This window comes from Chamaea fasciata, unplaced genomic scaffold, assembly GCF_029207755.1.
Source record: "Chamaea fasciata isolate MVZ Bird 193981 ecotype frontalis unplaced genomic scaffold, bChaFas1.0.hap1 SCAF_447, whole genome shotgun sequence".
NCBI lineage: Eukaryota > Metazoa > Chordata > Aves > Passeriformes > Sylviidae > Chamaea > Chamaea fasciata.
In genome coordinates, this window is record NW_027094532.1 from 58,654 (window position 1) to 81,825 (window position 23,172).

General features: G+C 50.8%; 2 long non-coding RNA genes across 2 annotated transcripts in view; both read left to right on the plus strand.

Annotated features, from left to right (window-relative positions):
- The window catches only part of LOC136305495 (uncharacterized), a 58,276-nt gene extending 36,672 nt beyond the window's left edge, over window positions 1–21,604 (plus strand). The window contains exons 2-3 of the long non-coding RNA XR_010725365.1: window positions 20,974–21,102; window positions 21,488–21,604. This is a non-coding gene — a long non-coding RNA (uncharacterized lncRNA). The remainder of the gene's footprint in view (window positions 1–20,973; window positions 21,103–21,487) is intronic.
- Window positions 21,605–22,603: 999 nt separating this feature from the next.
- On the plus strand, window positions 22,604–23,067 carry LOC136305494 (uncharacterized). The gene is made up of 4 exons (XR_010725364.1): window positions 22,604–22,664; window positions 22,743–22,784; window positions 22,884–22,928; window positions 23,023–23,067. It is a non-coding gene; the product is annotated as an uncharacterized lncRNA (long non-coding RNA).
- The last annotated feature ends 105 nt before the right edge of the window (window positions 23,068–23,172 follow it).

Below are 23,172 nucleotides of genomic sequence, written 5' to 3' on the forward strand. Positions count from 1 at the left end.
TTATCAGTTAGCAGCCCACTCCGTGGCCGAGAGTTCTGTGCAGGAACGGTGGGTCTTTTCTGTGGAAAGCTAAACTCACCCCTCCAAGTTCCTGATGTCATTTTGCAGGGGGTGTTTGGCAGTCTAAGGGCAGCTAGGGTTTCAGCTTCATGGCAGCTTGGTTGTGGGAGTAAGTACACTGTTAAGAATTCTAAGTGGCAGAAGCCCACTCCCGGGCACAGAGCTCTGTGCAGGAACAGTGGCTCTCTTCTGTGGGAAGCTAAACTCACCCCCCGAAGTTCCTAATGTCAGGTTGTAGGAGACATTTGGCACTCCAAGGACAGTTAGGGTTCCAGCTTCTGAGAGCTTGTTCTGGGAGTAATGTGCACTGTTCAGAATTCTAAGTGGCAGAAGCCCACTCCGAGGCAGAGAGCTCTGTGCAGGAACGGTGGGTCTTTTCTGTGGGAAACTAAACTCACCCCAGCAGGTTCCTGATGTCAGGCTGTAGGAGACATTTGGCACTCCAAGGATAGTAAGGGTTCCATCTTCTGGATGCTTGGATCTTGCAGAAGTCCTGTGCTGAACTTATTTTTATCAGTTAGCAGCCCACTCCGTGGCCGAGAGTTCTGTGCAGGAACGGTGGGTCTTTTCTGTGGAAAGCTAAACTCACCCCTCCAAGTTCCTGATGTCAGTTTGCAGGGGGTGTTTGGCAGTCTAAGGGCAGCTAGGGTTTCAGCTTCATGGCAGCTTGGTTGTGGGAGTAAGTACACTGTTCCGAATTCTAAGTGGCAGAAGCCCACTCCCGGGCACAGAGCTCTGTGCAGGAACAGTGGCTCTCTTCTGTGGAAAGCTATACTCACCGACTAAGTTCCTAATGTCAGGTTGTAGGAGACATTGGGCACTCCAAGGACAGTTAGGGTTCCAGCTTCTGGGAGGTTGGATCTGGCAGATATCCTGTGCTGAATTTATTTTTAGCAGGCAGTCGCCCTCTCTGGGTCAGGGGGCTCTGTGCAGGAAGCGTTGCTCCTTTTCTGTGGGAATCTGGACTCACCGCATGAGGTTCATAATGTCAGGTTGTAGGAGACATTTGGCACTCCAAGGACAGTTAGGTTTCCAGCTTCTGGGAGCTTGGCTATGGGAGAAGTGCAGCAGTGTTCAGAATTCTAAGTGGCAGAAGCCCACTCCGGGGCACAGAGCTCTGTGCAGGAACAGTGGCTCTCTTCTGTGGGAAGCTATACTCACCCCCCAAAGTTCCTAATGTCAGGTTGTAGGAGACATTGGGCACTCCAAGGACAGTTAGGGTTCCAGCTTCTGACAGCTTGGTTCTGGGAGTAATGTGCACTGTTCAGAATTCTAAGTGGCAGAAGCCCACTCCCGGGCACAGAGCTCTGTGCAGGAACAGTGGCTCTCTTCTGTGGGAAGCTATACTCACCGACTAAGTTCCTAATGTCAGGTCGTCAGAGACATTGGGCACTCCAAGGACAGTTAGGGTTCCAGCTTCTGACAGCTTGGTTCTGGGAGTAATGTGCACTGTTCAGAATTCTAAGTGGCAGAAGCCCACTCCCTGGCACAGAGCTCTGTGCAGGAACTGTGGGTTATTTCTGTGGGAGACTAAACTCACCCCAGCAGGTTCCTGATGTCAGGGTGTAGGAGACATTTGGCACTCCAAGGACAGTAAGGGTTCCAGCTTCTGGATGCTTGGATCTGGCAGAAGTCCTGTGCTGAACTTATTTTTATCAGTTAGCAGCCCACTCCGTGGCAGAGAGTTCTGTGCTGGAACGGTGGGTCTTTTCTGTGGAAAGCTAAACTCACCCCTCCAAGTTCCTGATGTCAGTTTTCAGGGGGTGTTTGGCAGTCTAAGGGCAGCTAGGGTTTCAGCTTCATGGCAGCTTGGTTGTGGGAGTAAGTGCACTGTTCAGAATTCTAAGTGGCAGAAGCCCACTCCCGGGCACAGAGCTCTGTGCAGGAACGGTGGGTCTCTTCTGTGGGAAGCTAAACTCACCCCCCGAAGTTCCTAATATCAGGTTGTAGGAGACATTGGGCACTCCAAGGACAGTTAGGGTTCCAGCTTCATGGCAGCTTGGATATGGGAGAAGTGCAGCAGTGTTCAGAATTCTAAGTGGCAGAAGCCCACTCCCGGGCACAGAGCTCTGTGCAGGAACTGTGGGTCTTTTCTGTGGGAAACTAAACTCACCCCAGCAGGTTCCTGATGTCAGGCTGTAGGAGACATTTGGCACTCCAAGGACAGTATGGGTTCCAGCTTCTGGATGCTTGGATCTGGCGAAAGTCCTGTGCTGAACTTATTTTTATCAGTTAGCAGCCCACTCCGTGGCCGAGAGTTCTGTGCAGGAACGGTGGGTCTTTTCTGTGGAAAGCTAAACTCACCCCTCCAAGTTCCTGATGTCAGTTTGCAGGGGGTGTTTGGCAGTCTAAGGGCAGCTAGGGTTTCAGCTTCATGGCAGCTTGGTTGTGGGAGTAAGTACACTGTTCAGAATTCTAAGGGGCAGAAGCCCACTCCCGGGCACAGAGCTCTGTGCAGGAACAGTGGCTCTCTTCTGTGGGAAGCTATACTCACCGACTAAGTTCCTAATGTCAGGTCGTAGGAGACATTGGGCACTCCAAGGACAGTTAGGGTTCCAGCTTCTGGGAGCTTGGTTCTGCGAGTAATGTGCACTGTTCAGAATTCTAAGTGGCAGAAACCTACTCCGGGGCACAGAGCTCTGTGCAGGAACTGTGGGTCTCTTCCGTGGGAAGCTAAACTCACCCCCCGAAGTTCCTAATGTCAGGTCGTAGGAGACATTTGGCACTCGCAGGACAGTTAGGGTTCCAGCTTCTGGGAGCTTGGATATGGGAGAAGTGCGGCAGTGTTCAGAATTCTAAGTGGCAGAAGCCCACTCCCGGGCACAGAGCTCTGTGCAGGAATCGTGGGTCTTTTTTGTGGAAAGCTAAACTCACCCCTCTAAGTTCCTGATGTCAGTTTGCAGGGGGTGTTTGGTAGTCTAAGGGCAGCTAGGGTTTCAGCTTCATGGCAGCTTGGTTGTGGGAGGAAGTACACTGTTCAGAATTCTAAGTGGCAGAAGCCCACTCCCGGGCACAGAGCTCTGTGCAGGAACAGTGGCTCTCTTCTGTGGAAAGCTATACTCACCGACTAAGTTCCTAATGTCAGGTTGTAGGAGACATTGGGCACTCCAAGGACAGTTAGGGTTCCAGCTTCTGGGAGGTTGGATCTGGCAGATATCCTGTGCTGAATTTATTTTTAGCAGGCAGTCGCCCTCTCTGGGTCAGGGGGCTCTGTGCAGGAAGCGTTGCTCCTTTTCTGTGGGAATCTGGACTCACCGCATCAGGTTCCTAATGTCAGGTTGTAGGAGACATTTGGCACTCCAAGGACAGTTAGGTTTCCAGCTTCGGGGAGCTTGGCTATGGGAGAAGTGCAGCAGTGTTCAGAATTCTAAGTGGCAGAAGCCCACTCCTGGGCACAGAGCTCTGTGCAGGAACGGTGGGTCTTTTCTGTGGGAAACTAAACTCACCCCAGCAGGTTCCTGATGTCAGGCTGTAGGAGACATTTGGCACTCCAAGGACAGTAAGGGTTCCAGCTTCTGGATGCTTGGATCTGGCAGAAGTCCTGTGCTGAACTTATTTTTATCAGTTAGCAGCCCACTCCGTGGCCGAGAGTTCTGTGCAGGAACGGTGGGTCTTTTCTGTGGAAAGCTAAACTCACCCCTCCAAGTTCCTGATGTCATTTTGCAGGGGGTGTTTGGCAGTCTAAGGGCAGCTAGGGTTTCAGCTTCATGGCAGCTTGGTTGTGGGAGTAAGTACACTGTTCAGAATTCTAAGTGGCAGAAGCCCACTCCCGGGCACAGAGCTCTGTGCAGGAACAGTGGCTCTCTTCTGTGGGAAGCTATACTCACCGACTAAGTTCCTAATGTCAGGTTGTAGGAGACATTTGGCACTCCAAGGACAGTTAGGGTTCCAGCTTCTGAGAGCTTGTTCTGGGAGTAATGTGCACTGTTCAGAATTCTAAGTGGCAGAAGCCCACTCCGAGGCAGAGAGCTCTGTGCAGGAACGGTGGGTCTTTTCTGTGGGAAACTAAACTCACCCCAGCAGGTTCCTGATGTCAGGCTGTAGGAGACATTTGGCACTCCAAGGATAGTAAGGGTTCCATCTTCTGGATGCTTGGATCTTGCAGAAGTCCTGTGCTGAACTTATTTTTATCAGTTAGCAGCCCACTCCGTGGCCGAGAGTTCTGTGCAGGAACGGTGGGTCTTTTCTGTGGAAAGCTAAACTCACCCCTCCAAGTTCCTGATGTCAGTTTGCAGGGGGTGTTTGGCAGTCTAAGGGCAGCTAGGGTTTCAGCTTCATGGCAGCTTGGTTGTGGGAGTAAGTACACTGTTCAGAATTCTAAGTGGCAGAAGCCCACTCCCGGGCACAGAGCTCTGTGCAGGAACAGTGGCTCTCTTCTGTGGGAAGCTATACTCACCGACTAAGTTCCTAATGTCAGGTCGTAGGAGACATTTGGCACTCCAAGGACAGTTAGGGTTCCAGCTTCTGGGAGCTTGGTTCTGCGAGTAATGTGCACTGTTCTGAATTCTAAGTGGCAGAAGCCCACTCGCGGGCACAGAGCTCTGTGCAGGAACTGTGGGTCTTTTCCGTGGGAAGCTAAACTCACCCCCCGAAGTTCCTAATGTCAGGTCGTAGGAGACATTTGGCACTCGCAGGACAGTTAGGGTTCCAGCTTCTGGGAGCTTGGATATGGGAGAAGTGCGGCAGTGTTCAGAATTCTAAGTGGCAGAAGCCCACTCCCGGGCACAGAGCTCTGTGCAGGAACCGTGGGTCTTTTCTGTGGAAAGCTAAACTCACCCCTCCAAGTTCCTGATGTCAGTTTGCAGGGGGTGTTTGGTAGTCGAAGGGCAGCTAGGGTTTCAGCTTCATGGCAGCTTGGTTGTGGGAGTAAGTACACTGTTCAGAATTCTAAGTGGCAGAAGCCCAGTCCCGGGCACAGAGCTCTGTGCAGGAACAGTGGCTCTCTTCTGTGGGAAGCTATACTCACCGACTAAGTTCCTAATGTCAGGTCGTCGGAGACATTGGGCACTCCAAGGACAGTTAGGGTTCCAGCTTCTGACAGCTTGGTTCTGGGAGTAATGTGCACTGTTCAGAATTCTAAGTGGCAGAAGCCCACTCCCTGGCACAGAGCTCTGTGCAGGAACTGTGGGTTATTTCTGTGGGAGACTAAACTCACCCCAGCAGGTTCCTGATGTCAGGCTGTAGGAGACATTTGGCACTCCAAGGACAGTAAGGGTTCCAGCTCCTGGATGCTTGGATCTGGCAGAAGTCCTGTGCTGAACTTATTTTTATCAGTTAGCAGCCCACTCCGTGGCCGAGAGTTCTGTGCAGGAACGGTGGGTCTTTTCTGTGGAAAGCTAAACTCACCCCTCCAAGTTCCTGATGTCAGTTTGCAGGGGGTGTTTGGCAGTCTAAGGGCAGCTAGGGTTTCAGCTTCATGGCAGCTTGGTTGTGGGAGTAAGTACACTGTTCAGAATTCTAAGTGGCAGAAGCCCACTCCCGGGCACAGAGCTCTGTGCAGGAACAGTGGCTCTCTTCTGTGGGAAGCTATACTCACCGACTAAGTTCCTAATGTCAGGTTGTAGGAGACATTGGGCACTCCAAGGACAGTTAGGGTTCCAGCTTCTGGGAGGTTGGATCTGGCAGATATCCTGTGCTGAATTTATTTTTAGCAGGCAGTCGCCCTCTCTGGGTCAGGGGGCTCTGTGCAGGAAGCGTTGCTCCTTTTCTGTGGGAATCTGGACTCACCGCATGAGGTTCCTAATGTCAGGTTGTAGGAGACATTTGGCACTCCAAGGACAGTTAGGTTTCCAGCTTCTGGGAGCTTGGCTATGGGAGAAGTGCAGCAGTGTTCAGAATTCTAAGTGGCAGAAGCCCACTCCTGGGCACAGAGCTCTGTGCAGGAACGGTGGGTCTTTTCTGTGGGAAACTAAACTCACCCCTCGAAGTTCCTAATGTCAGGTTGTAGGAGACATTGGGCACTCCAAGGACAGTTAGGGTTCCAGCTTCTGGGAGGTTGGATCTGGCAGATATCCTGTGCTGAATTTATTTTTAGCAGGCAGTCGCCCTCTCTGGGTCAGAGGGCTCTGTGCCGGAAGCGTTGCTCCTTTTCTGTGGGAATCTGGACTCACCGCATGAGGTTCCTAATGTCAGGTTGTAGGGGACATTTGGCACTCCAAGGACAGTTAGGGTTCCAGCTTCATGGCAGCTTGGATATGGGAGAAGTGCAGCAGTGTTCAGAATTCTAAGTGGCAGAAGCCCACTCCGTGGCCGAGAGTTCTGTGCGGGAACGGTGGGTCTTTTCTGTGGGAAACTAAACTCACCCCAGCAGGTTCCTGATGTCAGGCTGTAAGAGACATTTGGCACTCCAAGGACAGTAAGGGTTCCAGCTTCTGGATGCTTGGATCTGGCGAAAGTCCTGTGCTGAACTTATTTTTATCAGTTAGCAGCCCACTCCGTGGCCGAGAGTTCTGTGCAGGAACGGTGGGTCTTTTCTGTGGAAACCTAAACTCACCCCTCCAAGTTCCTGATGTCAGTTTGCAGGGGATGTTTGGCAGTCTAAGGGCAGCTAGCGTTTCAGCTTCATGGCAGCTTGGTTGTGGGAGTAAGTACACTGTTCAGAATTCTAAGTGGCAGAAGCCCACTCCGGGGCACAGAGCTCTGTGCAGGAACAGTGGCTCTCTTCTGTGGGAAGCTAAACTCACCCCCCAAAGTTCCTAATGTCAGGTCGTAGGAGACATTTGGCAGTCGCAGGACAGTTAGGGTTCCAGCTTCTGGGAGCTTGGATATGGGAGAAGTGCGGCAGTGTTCAGAATTCTAAGTGGCAGAAGCCCACTCCCGGGCACAGAGCTCTGTGCAGGAACGGTGGGTCTTTTCTGTGGAAAGCTAAACTCACCCCTCCAAGTTCCTGATGTCAGTTTGCAGGTGGTGTTTGGCAGTCTAAGGGCAGCTAGGGTTTCAGCTTCATGGCAGCTTGGTTGTGGGAGTAAGTACACTGTTCCGAATTCTAAGTGGCAGAAGCCCACTCCGGGGCACAGAGCTCTGTGCAGGAACAGTGGCTCTCTTCTGTGGGAAGCTAAACTCACCCCCCGAAGTTCCTAATGACAGGTTGTAGGAGACAATGGGCACTCCAAGGACAGTTAGGGTTCCAGCTTCTGACAGCTTGGTTCTGGGAGTAATGTGCACTGTTCAGAATTCTAAGTGGCAGAAACCTACTCCGGGGCACAGAGCTCTGTGCAGGAACTGTGGGTCTCTTCTGTGGGAAGCGAAACTCACCCCCCGAAGTTCCTAATGTCAGGTCGTAGGAGACATTTGGCACTCGCAGGACAGTTAGGGTTCCAGCTTCTGGGAGCTTGGATATGGGAGAAGTGCAGCAGTGTTCAGAATTCTAAGTGGCAGAAGCCCACTCCCGGGCGCAGAGCTCTGTGCAGGAACGGTGGGTCTTTTCTGTGGGAAACTAAACTCACCCCAGCAGGTTCCTGATGTCAGGCTGTAGGAGACATTTGGCACTCCAAGGACAGTAAGGGTTCCAGCTTCTGGATGCTTGGATCTGGCAGAAGTCCTGTGCTGAACTTATTCTTATCAGTTAGCAGCCCACTCCGTGGCCGAGTGGAACGGTGGGTCTTTTCTGTGGAAAGCTAAACTCACCCCTCCAAGTTCCTGATGTCAGTTTGCAGGGGGTGTTTGGCAGTCTAAGGGCAGCTAGGGTTTCAGCTTCATGGCAGCTTGGTTGTGGGAGTAAGTACACTGTTCAGAATTCTAAGTGGCAGAAGCCCACTCTGGGGCACAGAGCTCTGTGCAGGAACAGTGGCTCTCTTCTGTGGGAAGCTATACTCACCGACTAAGTTCCTAATGTCAGGTTGTCAGAGACATTGGGCACTCCAAGGACAGTTAGGGTTCCAGCTTCTGACAGCTTGGTTCTGGGAGTAATGTGCACTGTTCAGAATTCTAAGTGGCAGAAGCCCACTCCCTGGCACAGAGCTCTGTGCAGGAACTGTGGGTCTTTTCTGTGGGAGACTAAACTCACCCCAGCAGGTTCCTGATGTCAGACTGTAGGAGACATTTGGCACTCCAAGGACAGTAAGGGTTGCAGCTTCTGGATGCTTGGATCTGGCAGAAGTCCTGTGCTGAACTTATTTTTATCAGTTAGCAGCCCACTCCGTGGCTGAGTGGAATGGTGGGTCTTTTCTGTGGAAATCTAAACTCACCCCTCCAAGTTCCTGATGTCAGTTTGCAGGGGGTGTTTGGCAGTCTAAGGGCAGCTAGGGTTTCAGCTTCATGGCAGCTTGGTTGTGGGAGTAAGTACACTGTTCCGAATTCTAAGTGGCAGAAGCCCACTCCGGGGCACAGAGCTCTGTGCAGGAACAGTGGCTCTCTTCTGTGGGAAGCTATACTCACCCACCGAAGTTCCTAATGTCAGGTTGTAGGAGACATTGGGCACTCCAAGGACCGTTAAGGTTCCAGCTTCTGACAGCTTGGTTCTGGGAGTAATGTGCACTGTTCAGAATTCTAAGTGGGAGAAGCCCACTCCGGGGCACAGAGCTCTGTGCAGGAACGGTGGGTCTCTTCTGTGGGAAGCGAAACTTACCCCCCGAAGTTCCTAATGTCAGGTCGTAGGAGACATTTGGCACTCGCAGGACAGTTAGGGTTCCAGCTTCTGGGAGCTTGGATATGGGAGAAGTGCAGCAGTGTTCAGAATTCTAAGTGGCAGAAGCCCCCTCCCGGGCACAGAGCTCTGTGCAGGAACGGTGGGTCTTTTCTGTGGGAAGCTAAACTCACCCCAGCAGGTTCCTGATGTCAGGCTGTAGGAGACATTTGGCACTCCAAGGACAGTAAGGGTTCCAGCTTCTGGATGCTTGGATCTGGCAGAAGTCCTGTGCTGAACTTATTTTTATCAGTTAGCAGCCCACTCCGTGGCCGAGAGTTCTGTGCAGAAACGGTGGGTCTTTTCTGTGGAAAGCTAAACTCACCCCTCCAAGTTCCTGATGTCAGTTTGCAGGGGGTGTTTGGCAGTCTAAGGGCAGCTAGGGTTTCAGCTTCATGGCAGCTTGGTTGTGGGAGTAAGTACATTGTTCAGAATTCTAAGTGGCAGAAGCCCACTCCGGGGCACAGAGGTCTGTGCAGGAACAGTGGCTCTCTTCTGTGGGAAGCTAAACTCACCCCCCGAAGTTCCTAATGTCAGGTTGTAGGAGACATTTGGCACTCCAAGGACAATCAGGGTTCCAGCTTCTGACAGCTTGGATATGGGAGTAATGTGCACTGTTCAGAATTCTAAGTGGCAGAAGCCCACTCCGGGGCACAGAGCTCTGTGCAGGAACGGTGGGTCTCTTCTGTGGGAAGCGAAACTTACCCCCCGAAGTTCCTAATGTCAGGTCGTAGGAGACATTTGGCACTCGCAGGACAGTTAGGGTTCCAGCTTCTGACAGCTTGGTTCTGGGAGTAATGTGCACTGTTCAGAATTCTAAGTGGCAGAAGCCCACTCCGGGGCACAGAGCTCTGTGCAGGAACGGTGGGTCTCTTCTGTGGGAAGCGAAACTTACCCCCCGAAGTTCCTAATGTCAGGTTGTAGGAGACATTGGGCACTCCAAGGACAGTTAGGGTTCCAGCTTCTGACAGCTTGGTTCTGCGAGTAATGTGCACTGTTCAGAATTCTAAGTGGCAGAAGCCCACTCCGGGGCACAGAGCTCTGTGCAGGAACGGTGGGTCTTTTCTGTGGGAAACTAAACTCACCCCAGCAGGTTCCTGATGTCAGGCTGTAGGAGACATTGGGCACTCCAAGGACAGTAAGGGTTCCAGCTTCTGGATGCTTGGATCTGGCAGAAGTCCTGTGCTGAACTTATTTTTATCAGTTAGCAGCCCACTCCGTGGCCGAGAGTTCTTTGCAGGAACGGTGGGTCTTTTCTGTGGAAATCTAAACTCACCCCTCCAAGTTCCTGATGTCAGTTTGCAGGGGGTGTTTGGCAGTCTAAGGGCAGCTAGGGTTTCAGCTTCATGGCAGCTTGGTTGTGGGAGTAAGTACACTGTTCCGAATTCTAAGTGGCAGAAGCCCACTCCGGGGCACAGAGCTCTGTGCAGGAACAGTGGCTCTCTTCTGTGGGAAGCTATACTCACCCCCCGAAGTTCCTAATGTCAGGTTGTAGGAGACATTGGGCACTCCAAGGACCGTTAAGGTTCCAGCTTCTGACAGCTTGGTTCTGGGAGTAATGTGCACTGTTCAGAATTCTAAGTGGCAGAAGCCCACTCCCGGGCACAGAGCTCTGTGCAGGAACGGTGGGTCTCTTCTGTGGGAAGCGAAACTTACCCCCCGAAGTTCCTAATGTCAGGTCGTAGGAGACATTGGGCACTGCAAGGACAGTTAGGGTTCCAGCGTCTGGGAGCTTGGATCTGGCAGATATCCTGTGCTGAATTTATTTTTAGCAGGCAGTAGCCCTCTCTGAGTCAGAGGGCTCTGTGCAGGAAGCGTTGCTCCTTTTCTGTGGGAATCTGGACTCACCGCATGAGGTTCCTAATGTCAGGTTGTAGGAGACATTTGGCACTCCAAGGACAGTTAGGTTTCCAGCTTCTGGATGCTTGGCTATGGGAGAAGTGCAGCAGTGTTCCGAATTGAAAGTGGCAGAAGCTCACTCCGGGGCACAGAGCTCTGTGCAGGAACTGTGGGTCTCTTCCGTGGGAAGCTATACTCACCCCCCGAAGTTCCTAATGTCAGGTCGTAGGAGATATTTGGCACTCGCAGGACAATAAGGGTTCCAGCTTCTGGGAGCTTGGATATGGGAGAAGTGCAGCAGTGTTCAGAATTCTAAGTGGCAGAAGCCCACTCCCGGGCGCAGAGCTCTGTGCAGGAACGGTGGGTCTTTTCTGTGGGAAACTAAACTCACCCCAGCAGGTTCCTGATGTCAGGCTGTAGGAGACATTTGGCACTCCAAGGACAGTAAGGGTTCCAGCTTCTGGATGCTTGGATCTGGCAGAAGTCCTGTGCTGAACTTATTCTTATCAGTTAGCAGCCCACTCCGTGGCCGAGTGGAACGGTGGGTCTTTTCTGTGGAAAGCTAAACTCACCCCTCCAAGTTCCTGATGTCAGTTTGCAGGGGGTGTTTGGCAGTCTAAGGGCAGCTAGGGTTTCAGCTTCATGGCAGCTTGGTTGTGGGAGTAAGTACACTGTTCAGAATTCTAAGTGGCAGAAGCCCACTCCGGGGCACAGAGCTCTGTGCAGGAACAGTGGCTCTCTTCTGTGGGAAGCTAAACTCACCCCCCGAAGTTCCTAATGTCAGGTTGTAGGAGACATTGGGCACTCCAAGGACAGTTAGGGTTCCAGCTTCTGACAGCTTGGTTCTGGGAGTAATGTGCACTGTTCAGAATTCTAAGTGGCAGAAGCCTACTCCGTGGCCGAGAGTTCTGTGCAGGAACTGTGGGTCTCTTCTGTGGGAAGCTAAACTCACCCCCCGAAGTTCCTAATGTCAGGTCGTAGGAGACATTTGGCACTCGCAGGACAGTTAGGGTTCCAGCTTCTGGGAGCTTGGATATGGGAGAAGTGCAGCAGTGTTCAGAATTCTAAGTGGCAGAAGCCCACTCCCGGGCGCAGAGCTCTGTGCAGGAACGGTGGGTCTTTTCTGTGGGAAACTAAACTCACCCCAGCAGGTTCCTGATGTCAGGCTGTAGGAGACATTTGGCACTCCAAGGACAGTAAGGGTTCCAGCTTCTGGATGCTTGGATCTGGCAGAAGTCCTGTGCTGAACTTATTTTTATCAGTTAGCAGCCCACTCCGTGGCCGAGAGTTCTGTGCAGAAACGGTGGGTCTTTTCTGTGGAAAGCTAAACTCACCCCTCCAAGTTCCTGATGTCAGTTTGCAGGGGGTGTTTGGCAGTCTAAGGGCAGCTAGGGTTTCAGCTTCATGGCAGCTTGGTTGTGGGAGTAAGTACACTGTTCAGAATTCTAAGTGGCAGAAGCCCACTCCGGGGCACAGAGCTCTGTGCAGGAACAGTGGCTCTCTTCTGTGGGAAGCTATACTCACCCCCCGAAGTTCCTAATGTCAGGTTGTAGGAGACATTGGGCACTCCAAGGACCGTTAAGGTTCCAGCTTCTGACAGCTTGGTTCTGGGAGTAATGTGCACTGTTCAGAATTCTAAGTGGGAGAAGCCCACTCCGGGGCACAGAGCTCTGTGCAGGAACGGTGGGTCTCTTCTGTGGGAAGCGAAACTTACCCCCCGAAGTTCCTAATGTCAGGTCGTAGGAGACATTTGGCACTCGCAGGACAGTTAGGGTTCCAGCTTCTGGGAGCTTGGATATGGGAGAAGTGCAGCAGTGTTCAGAATTCTAAGTGGCAGAAGCCCCCTCCCGGGCACAGAGTTGTGTGCAGGAACGGTGGGTCTTTTCTGTGGGAAGCTAAACTCACCCCAGCAGGTTCCTGATGTCAGGCTGTAGGAGACATTTGGCACTCCAAGGACAGTAAGGGTTCCAGCTTCTGGATGCTTGGATCTGGCAGAAGTCCTGTGCTGAACTTATTCTTATCAGTTAGCAGCCCACTCCGTGGCTGAGAGTTCTTTGCAGGAACGGTGGGTCTTTTCTGTGGAAATCTAAACTCACCCCTCCACGTTCCTGATGTCAGTTTGCAGGGGGTGTTTGGCAGTCTAAGGGCAGCTAGGGTTTCAGCTTCATGGCAGCTTGGTTGTGGGAGTAAGTACACTGTTCAGAATTCTAAGTGGCAGAAGCCCACTCCCGGGCACAGAGCTCTGTGCAGGAACAGTGGCTCTCTTCTGTGGAAAGCTATACTCACCGACTAAGTTCCTAATGTCAGGTTGTAGGAGACATTGGGCACTGCAAGGACAGTTAGGGTTCCAGCGTCTGGGAGCTTGGATCTGGCAGATATCCTGTGCTGAATTTATTTTTAGCAGGCAGTAGCCCTCTCTGAGTCAGAGGGCTCTGTGCAGGAAGCGTTGCTCCTTTTCTGTGGGAATCTGGACTCACCGCATGAGGTTCCTAATGTCAGGTTGTAGGAGACATTTTGCACTCCAAGGACAGTTAGGTTTCCAGCTTCTGGATGCTTGGCTATTGGAGAAGTGCAGCAGTGTTCCGAATTGAAAGTGGCAGAAGCTCACTCCGGGGCACAGAGCTCTGTGCAGGAACTGTGGGTCTCTTCCGTGGGAAGCTATACTCACCCCCCGAAGTTCCTAATGTCAGGTCGTAGGAGATATTTGGCACTCGCAGGACAATAAGGGTTCCAGCTTCTGGGAGCTTGGATATGGGAGAAGTGCGGCAGTGTTCAGAATTCTAAGTGGCAGAAGCCCACTCCCGGGCACAGAGCTCTGTGCAGGAACGGTGGGTCTCTTCTGTGGGAAACTAAACTCACCCCAGCAGGTTCCTGATGTCAGGCTGTAGGAGACATTTGGCACTCCAAGGACAGTAAGGGGTCCAGCTTCTGGATGCTTGGATCTGGCAGAAGTCCTGTGCCGAACTTATTTTTATCAGTTAGCAGCCCACTCCGTGGCAGAGAGTTCTGTGCAGGAACGGTGGGTCTTTTCTGTGGAAAGCTAAACTCACCCCTCCAAGTTCCTGATGTCAGTTTGCAGGGGGTGTTTGGCAGTCTAAGGGCAGCTAGGGTTTCAGCTTCATGGCAGCTTGGTTGTGGGAGTAAGTACACTGTTCAGAATTCTAAGTGGCAGAAGCCCACTCCCTGGCACAGAGCTCTGTGCAGGAACGGTGGCTGTCTTTCGTGGGAACCTAAACTCCCGCCATCAGGCTCCTGATGTCAGTTTATAGGATAGATTTGGCACTTGAAGGACAGTTAGGGCTCCAGCTTCTGGGAGCTTGGATCTGGCAGATATCCTGTGCTGAACTTATTTTTAGCAGGCAGAAGCGCACTCCGCGGCAGAGAGTTCTGTGCAGAAACGCTGGCTCTCTTCTATGGGAAGCTAAACGGCCTGCACCAGGTTCCTCATGTCAGGTCGTAGGAGACATTTGGCACTCCAAGGACAGTTCGGGTTCCAGCTTCTGGGAGCTTGGTTATGGGAGAAGTGCAGCAGTGTTCCGAATTGCAAGTGGCAGAAGCCCACTCCTGGGCACAGAGGTCTCTGCAGGAACGGTGGATCTCTTCTGTGGGAAGTTAAACTCACTCCTCCAAGTTCCTGATGTCGGTTTGCCGGAGGTGTTTGGCAGTCTGAGGGCAGCTAGGGTTTCAGCTTCATGGCGGCTTGGTTCTGAGAATAAGTACACTGTTCGGAATTCTAAGTGGCAGAAGCCCACTCCCGGGCACAGAGCTCTGTGCAGGAACAGTGGCTCTCTTCTGTGGGAAGCTATACTCACTGACTAAGTTCCTAATGTCAGGTTGTAGGAGACATTGGGCAGTCCAATGACAGTAAGTGTTGTAGCTTCTGTAAGCTTGGATCTGGCAGAAGTTTTGTGCTGAACTTATTTTTATCAGTTAGCAGCCCACTCTGTGGCAGAGAGTTCTGTGCAGGAAGAGTGGGTCTCTTCTGTGGGAAGCTAAACTCACCCCTCCAAGTTCCTAATGTCAGGTTGTAGGAGACATTGGGCACTCCAAGGACAGTTAGAGTTCCAGCCTCTGGGAGCTTGGATTTGGCTGATACCCTGTGCTGAATTTATTTTTAGCAGGCAGTAGTCCTCTCTGGGTCAGAGGGCTCTGTGCAGGAAGTCGCCCCTTTACTGTGGGAATCTGGACTCACCCCATCAGGTTCCTGATGTCAGTTTATAGGATAGATTTGGCACTCCAAGGACAGTAAGGGTTCCAGCGTCTGGGAGCTTGGATCTGGTAGAAGTCCTGTGCTGAACTTCATTTTATGAGTTAGGAGCCCACTCTGGGGCAGAGAGTTCTGTGCAGGAACGGTGGCTCTCTTCTGTGGGAAGCTAAACTCACCCCTCCACGTTCCTAATGTCAGGTTGTAGGAGACATTTGGCACTCCAAGGACAGTTAGAGTTCCAACTTTTGAAAGCTTTGATCTGGCAGGTATCCTGTGGTGACTTTATGTTTTGCAGGCAGAACCCCAGTTCGGGGCCAGAGAGTTCTGTGTAGAAACGGTGGCTCTCTGCTGTGGGAAGCTAAACTCACTCCTCGAAGTCCTTCATTTCAGGTTGTAGGAGACATTTCGCCCTCCAAGAACAGTTAGGGTTCCAGCATCTGGCAGCTTGGATCTGGTAGATATCCTGTGCTTAACTTATTTTTAGCAGGCAGAAGCCCACTCCGGGGCAGAGAGTTCTGTGCAGAAACGCTGGCTCTCTTCTATGGGAAGCTAAACGGCCTGCACCAGGTTCCTCATGTCAGGTCGTAGGAGACATTTGGCACTCCAAGGACAGTTCGGGTTCCAGCTTCTGGGAGCTTGGTTATGGGAGAAGTGCAGCAGTGTTCCGAATTGCAAGTGGCAGAAGCCCACTCCTGGGCTCAGAGCTCTGTGCAGGAACGGTGTCCCCTTTTCTGGGGAAACTAAACACACCCCCCTGGTTCACATTGTCTGTTTTAAGGAGCCATTTGGCAGTCTAAGGGGAGCCAGGCTTCCAGGTACTGACAGCGTGCATCTGGGAGTAAGTGTGGTGTTCAGAATTTTAAGAGGCAGAAGCCTACTCCGGGGCACAGAGCTCTCTGAAGGAAAGGTGGCTGTCTTTCGTGGGAACCTAAACTCTCCCCATCAGGCTCCTGATTTCAGTTCATAGGATAGATTTGGCACTCCATGGGCAGTAAGCGTTTCAGCTTCTGGCAGCTTGGATCTGGCAGATGTTTTGTGCTGAACTTAATTTTATCAGTTTGCAGCCCACTGCAGGGCAGAGAGTTCTGTGCAGGAACGGTGGCTCTCTTCTTTAGGAAGCTAAACTCACCCCTCTACGTTCCTAATGTCAGGTTGTAGGAGACATTTCGCCCTCCAAGGACAGTTAGGGTTCCAGCATCTGGCAGCTTGGATCTGGCAGATATCCTGTGCTTAACTTATTTTTAGCAGGCAGAAGCCCACTCTGGGGCTAGGAGTTCTGTTCAGCAGCTGTGGCTCTGTTCGGTGGGAAGCTAAACTGCCCGCACGAGGTTCCTCATGTCAGGTGGGAGGAGACATTTCGCACTCGAAGGACAGTTGGGGCTCCAGATTCTAGCAGCTTGGCCATGGGAGAAGTGCAGCAGTGTTCTGACTTTCAAGTGGCAGAAGCCCACTCCGGGGAACAGAGCTATTTGCAGGAACAGTGGATCTCTTTTGGGGGAAGCTGAATTCACTCCCTAAGTTCCTAATGTCAGGTTGTAGGAGACATTTGGCACTCCAAGGACAGTAAGTGTTCCAGTTTCTGGAAGCTTGGATCTGGCAGAAGTTTCGTGCTGAACTTTTTTTTAGGAGGCAGAAGCCCACTCCGGGGCAGAGGGCTCTGTGCAGGAACTGTCGCCCCTTTTCTGTGGGAGTCTAAACTGAGCCCATCAGGTTCCTGATGTCAGGTTGTAGGAGACATTTGGCACTCGCAGGATAGTAAGGGTTCCAGCTTCTGGGAGATTGGCTGTGGGAGAAATGCAGCAGTGTTCCGAATTGAAAGTGGCAGAAGCCCACTCCCGGGCACAGTGCTCTGTGCAGGAACAGTGGATCTCTTCTGTGGGAAGCTAAACTCACCCCTCCAAGTTCCTGATGTCAATTTGCAGGAGGTGTTTGGCAGTCTAAGGGCAGCCAGGGTTTCAGCTTCATGGCGGCTTGGTTCTGGGAGTAAGTACACTGTTCAGAATTCTAAGTGGCAGAAGCCCACTCCCGGGCACAGCGCGCTGTGCAGGAACAGTGGCTCTCTTCTGTGGGAAACTAAACTCACCCCCCGAAGTTCCTAATGTCAGGTTGTAGGAGACATTTGGCACTCCAAGGACAGTAAGTGTTTCAGCTTCTGGCAGCTTGGATCTGGCAGATATCCTATGCTGAACTTATTTTTAGCAGGCAGAAGCCCACTCCAGGGCAGAGAGTTCTGTGCAGCAACGGTGGGTCTTTTCTGTGAGAAACTAAACTCCCCCGATGAGGCTCCTGATTTCAGTTTATAGGATAGATTTGGCCCTCCAAGGACAGTAAGGGTTCCAGCATCTGGGAGCTTGCATCTGGCAGATGTCCTGTGCTGAACTTAATTTTATCAGTTCGCAGCCCACTCTGGGGCAGAGAGTTCTGTGCAGGAAGTGTCACCCCTTTTGTGTGGGAATCTGGACTCACCTCATCAGGTTCCTGATGTCAGGTTGTAGGAGACATTTGGCTCTCCAAGGACAGTTAGGGTTCCAGCATCTGGCAGGTTGGATCTGGCAGATATCCTGTGCTGAACTTATTTTTAGTAGGCAGAAGCCCACTCTGGGGCTAGGAGTTCTGTTCAGCAGCTGTGGCTCTGTTCGGTGGGAAGCTAAACTGCCCGCACCAGGTTCCTCATGTCAGGTGGTAGGAGACATTTCGCACTCGAAGGACAGTTGGGGCTCCAGATTCTAGCAGCTTGGCCATGGGAGAAGTGCAGCAGTGTTCTGACTTTCAAGTGGCAGAAGCCCACTCCGGGGAACAGAGCTATTTGCAGGAACAGTGGATCTCTTTTGGGGGAAGCTGAATTCACTCCCTAAGTTCCTAATGTCAGGTTGTAGGAGACATTTGGCACTCCAAGGACAGTAAGTGTTCCAGTTTCTGGCAGCTTGGATCTGGCAGAAGTTTTGTGCTGAACTTATTTTTAGCAGGCAGAAGCCCACTCCGGGGCAAGGAGTTCTGTGCAGCAGCGGTGGCTCTGTTCGGTGGGAAGCTAAACTGGCCGCACCAGGTTCCTCATGTCAGGTGGTAGGAGACATTTGGCACTTGAAGGACAGTTGGGGCTCCCAATTCTAGCAGCTTGGCCATGGGAGAAGTGCAGCAGTGTTCTGACTTTCAAGTTGCAGAAGCCCACTCCTGGGCTCAGAGCTCTGTGCAGGAACGTTGTCCCCTTTTCTGGGGATACTAAGCACACTCTCCTGGTTCAGATTTTCAGTTTTAAGGAGCCATTTGATCGTCTAATGGGAGCCACGGTTCCATCTACTGACAGCGTGGATCTGGGAGTAAGTGTGGTGTTCAGAATTCTAAGTGGCAGAAGCCCACTCCCGGGCAGAGAGCTCTCTGAAGGAAAGGTGGCTGTCTTTCGTGGGAACCTAAACTCTCCCCATCAGGCTCCTGATGTCAGTTCATAGGATAGATTTGGCACTCCAAGGACAGTAAGGGTTCCAGCTTCTGGGAGCTTGGATCTGGCAGATGTCCTGTGCTGAACTTAATTTTATCATTTAGCAGCCCACTCCGTGGCTGAGAGTTCTGTGCAGGAACCGTGGTTGTCTTCTGATGGAACATAAACTCACTCCTCGAAGTTCGTAATGTTCGGTTGTAGGAGACATTTGGCACTCGAAGGACAGTTAGGGTTCCAGCTTCCGGCAGCTTGGCTCTGGGAGAAGTGTAGCTATGTTTAGAATTGTAGATGGCATAAGTCCACTCCTGGGCATAGCGCTCTGTTCAAGATCGGTGGCCCTTTTCTGTGGCAAGCTGGACTCACCCTATCACATTCCTGATTTCAGTTTTTAGGAGGTGATTGGCACTCCACGGCCAGTCTGGGATTCTGCTTCTAGTAGCATGGGTCTTGGGGCAATGCTGATGCATTCAGAATTCTATTTTCCAGAAGTCTAGTTCCATGTAGAAGGCCTTAGACCTGACTGGATGTTCCTTTTGTGGGAGAGTTAAGTCACCCCCTTAGGGTCCTGATGTCTGTTTTTATAGTCCGTTGGTTGTATGTACCCTCCCTGAATCCTAGTTTCGGTTTATTGGGTTTGGGTGAAATATTCTTCTATTGCTAATTTTTGGAGGGAGACTTCTCCTGTGACCATAAAAATCCTGCCTGTCCTAGACTGAAAAAAGTAACTCCCCTAATTTGAAAGCAGTTACATGTCGTTTTTATAAGATGTCTGTCAATCTGCTTGCAACATTGCTACAACCCTCATCTTTCTCCATCTAGATTCCAAAACATTACTCTGCCTGGATTTCATATAGGTGTTCTCCAGGTTTCAAAGTATTAAACATGTACGTTTCAAAGTCTCCATTGCAAAATACGGGATGGGTTCTGGAATATCAGAATCACCCAGTTTCAACATGCCAAAACCATTCTATTTCATAATGTTAGAATATTAAGTTATAACATCTCTAAGACAATTTCTAAATATCAATTTGCAAAGTATCATTTCTTTGATGTCTTCTATGGATGGGATTCCTAATCCCCAAAACTGCCATACTGTCAAAATGGGATCTGTGTGAAATATTTTGCCCTCTGAAAAGTTTTTACCTAATGACCATTAATCTATTTTCATCATACAGCTAGATGTAGTAAAAATAAGCAAATACTTGTAGTAGTTTTCTGCCTAGATGGATCTGAGAACTAGCATTTGCCAAATAAGGATGGAGCAGATCTCTTCCCTGGATCATCCTGGAAAATTTGTTTAGTAGGCAAAGGGAATTTTTATAAATTACATTAATATGTTACTGTAATTTAGGGTGGACCAGCCACCGGCAGCAGGTCTCTGGTTTGCTCCGGGCCGGTCAGGATTAGACATAAGTCACCTGGCAACCCCCCTGGCTCCTTAAGGGATACGTAGAAGACCTCAACAGAAACACAATTCAGTAAGGATTTCTAAGTAAATATTTCTGGTAATTGCTTACAGTCTGGGAAAAATTTCCTAAATAGTTACAAACTTAGGACATAGGGAATTCTGGGGATAGAACTTCCATCTCGGCCACCGGCCACAAGAAGAACAGTTCTCTTCCACAGAACGGAAGCCTAGCACCCCAGCGTTTCACAGGCAGACGAAGGGTCACGCAGGGGAACGAACAATCTGCGGGACCTTTCTCGACGTCATCCCACAATGCCCCCTGTCTTCAGAGGGTTTCCTGGGCACACCCCTGTGAGGAGGTGCTAGTTCAGAGGGGCCTAGCTGTCTCTGCTTTTTAAGGGCTTGAATTTTAGGGAACACTCCCCTTTTTTCTCCTCCCTGGAGAGACTTAAACTGAAGGAAACTCCTCTTTTCCAAAAATTTTAGGAGATTAAGTTAAGGGGCACAAGCCATTTATTTTCCATGTCACAGTTTAAGCAGAGGTAACTGCCCATATGCTAATTTTAAATTGAAGGAACCCGTGCCTTTTTCAGCATTTTAAGGATTTAAAATTTGACTTCAGTTGCACTCGAACGGGTACCCCGGTAACACCTATCTCAGACGGGAGCAATCCAGGCGTATATATAAGCTTAACACCACCTGGGAGTTTATTCTTTTTCTCCTTTGTAATTAATACATTGATATCCTTACTTAGAGGTGCTAATGAGCCTTACACCATTCATAATCTTACTGTTCTTTGTCATCCTACTTAGTCACTTGTGGAATACTAATTGCAGTCACCCAGGAATAATTACCCCCGTCAACAGCAAATTACCCAAATTACTATCTTGCTATGTTACTAAAACACTAAGTTTTATTTTTGCCCTCTAGCCTGAAGTCATTACAGCCAAAACAGAAAAATAGCATTATTACCCCAAGGAGTTTTTTTCTCTATCGAGCCCTGTACTTACCTTGCATTTGAGTCAGAGGAGCCAAACAGCTGCAGCTCCTTCGAGAGCTTTTATACCCCGTGGGAGTTGCCTCCTCCCTTTTCCCGGGCATTCTGGGAACGAGGGGCGGGCCCAATCAGGGGTATATTAACCCCAGCTTTTGCCAAGGGGCTTCATTCCCTCCTGGGAATCAGCCAGGGTAAGAGCTCTCCTCTCATTTCAGCGAAGAGGCTTTATTAGCTTATTTTTGTTAGGTGTTTTTGGGCACCTACAAATAACAGGAGCTTTGAGGACACTACGAAGAAGATGCTATCAAATACAGGGAGTATTTAAGTTCAGGGGTTTTGTTTGCACATTCAGGGGAGGAAAGGCGCTTTTGTAATTTCTGGGTTTGTTCTCATTTTCTTTTAGGAGGAGCAGTACTCCTGAAGTTATAGGTCACATCCAGCACGATCTTCCAGATTCTTTCAGAAGATTTGTCACCTTAAAAGGGCCACTGTACACGTCAGAGGCAACGACCGAGATCCAGGCTTCCGATCGGTAAGGCGAGGACTACGTTCAGGGTACCCGGTTGAGAGTTAGCAGGTTTTGAAGGCAGCAAAATGAGGAACGACCTGCATTTGAGGGCCTCCCCCAAGGCTTTTTTGCAAGTAATAGCAGCTGCATTTATGCGTCTTATAGCACAGAAGAGCACCTAAGATACGTAAATGTGAGCACCTAAGTTTTGCTCACAGACCTGCCCTACAGTTTTGCCCCCTGCTAACTCAGGTACCGGACATTGTAACAGCCCTAGGCTTAGATGCGGGACGAAGCCATAGACTCGAGGACCCGGGCACGCTTAGGCGAGGGCGAGCGGCCGCCCCCTCGGGATTCGGCGCACGTGCCGCTAAATTCGTGCATCGATTTTCATTTTTCTTTTTCATAGCTAAGAGGCTAATCGGCGATTGGAGGGCCTTCTGAGACAGACTTATTTCCAGTCCAACGTGGATTCACCTTACCGGTCATCTCAAAGATAAGTCAGGGGCCACGGCCTCGAGATAGAATGACAGGGGTGTCAGAAATTTATGGGTCCGGTTTAACAGCTACCAGAGGGGACAGGGGTGTCCCTTAAGGGGCCACTTAGGACAGCCGAAGGGAACGGCTATACTTCAATAGCAACTACGGGGCACCCAAGGCAGAACGGTCCCCGTCCGCATAGTGCGGTCCGGCGCGCAGCGTCGTCCAGCCCCACTCAGCGATCCCGTTAGCTGTCAAGGGGAAGCATTAATTTTGATCCCAATGCTGTGGTGCAGGGCAGTCCAGTCCCGGTGCATGTCCTGTCAGTTGTCTGTTGTGCACTCTGTGTCTTTTGAGTGTCTTGTATTTCATGTCATTTTCTCTGGCTTTTCAAGGGGCCATCAAAACCCCGGCATCATTTTTAGCATCTCCGGTCCCTCAGTTCCTCGGCCAGGCGCCGATACCATCAAACCATCGACTCGGGAGCTCAGGCCAGCATGGGAATCGTATTTATTTTCAGAAGCATCCAGTTTACTGTCTTTTCAGGTCTTGTTCTGAGCTGTACTGACAGCCAAGCACCACCACGATCCATTCCGGTGGATTAGGACTTGTAAGGATGCAAAGCTAGGGAGAGGATTCTGACCGGAGCATTCTCAAGCGTCCATCTTTGCGGTTCTTGGGATAAGTCATCCCCTTAGCATCTTTTTTCCTGCAGGTTTCTCTGAGCCCGGTCAGCTCTCCTTTCAGCTTACCTCGGTCATCTGCTCCCGAGTTCTCTCGGTCCTCAGGGTCATTCCTCTCTTTGAGAGTTTTTCTTTCCCTGTCGTGTCTCCTCGTTTGTTGCGTCTTGTGTCACGGGTGTGGGTGTGTATTTGGCCCAGCGCTGCTCTGCCCTGCCCTGTAGCACAGCTGGGTGTAGGGGTAATAGGACAAATTTGAAGTGCAGGGTCTATTGGCTTCTAGGTTCTATCTGTAGATTGACACAAGATGCCTGGTGCTGTCAAGTTATCCTTCTGCCCTTTGACTTTTGTCCTTTCTTTCAGATGCAGACTGATTAAACCTGTGGCAGAGCAGCCCCTATCGGTGGAGTCGGTTCTCCCGAGAAGGTCAGTCCGAGTCGGTCTTTGCAGGGGAGGTGTAAATGGTGGCTCTGTTACAGCCCTGACCTTTGTCTTTGTTTTTAGGAGCTAATGCAGGATATTGGCAGTCCAGAAGAAGCGGGCAAGGTGAGCATGGACCGGCGAACAGAAGCAGTTGTTATTGCTCCGGTGTCAATTTCTGGTGCAACTCTAACCATCCACTGTTGGGTTTTTTTTTTTTTTCAGGTGGTCTGGTTTTGAGATGTCCTGTTTGTGGATTCCAGCGGCCAGGTAGGTGTCAGCTTACGTCAGTCGCAGTTTGTCTTTGCAGGGGCAGTGTAATTGGTGCCCTTGTTACTGCCTGTTTCTTTGTCTCTATTTTTAGGAGGTAAAGCAGGATGTTGACGGTGAAGGTGAAGCGTGCAAGGTGAGCATTGATCTGCGGACAGAACCGGTTGCTGTTGCTCAGGTCTCAGTTTCTGGTGAAAATCTAATATCTGCTGTTTGTTTTCTTATTTTAGGTGGCCCGCTTGTG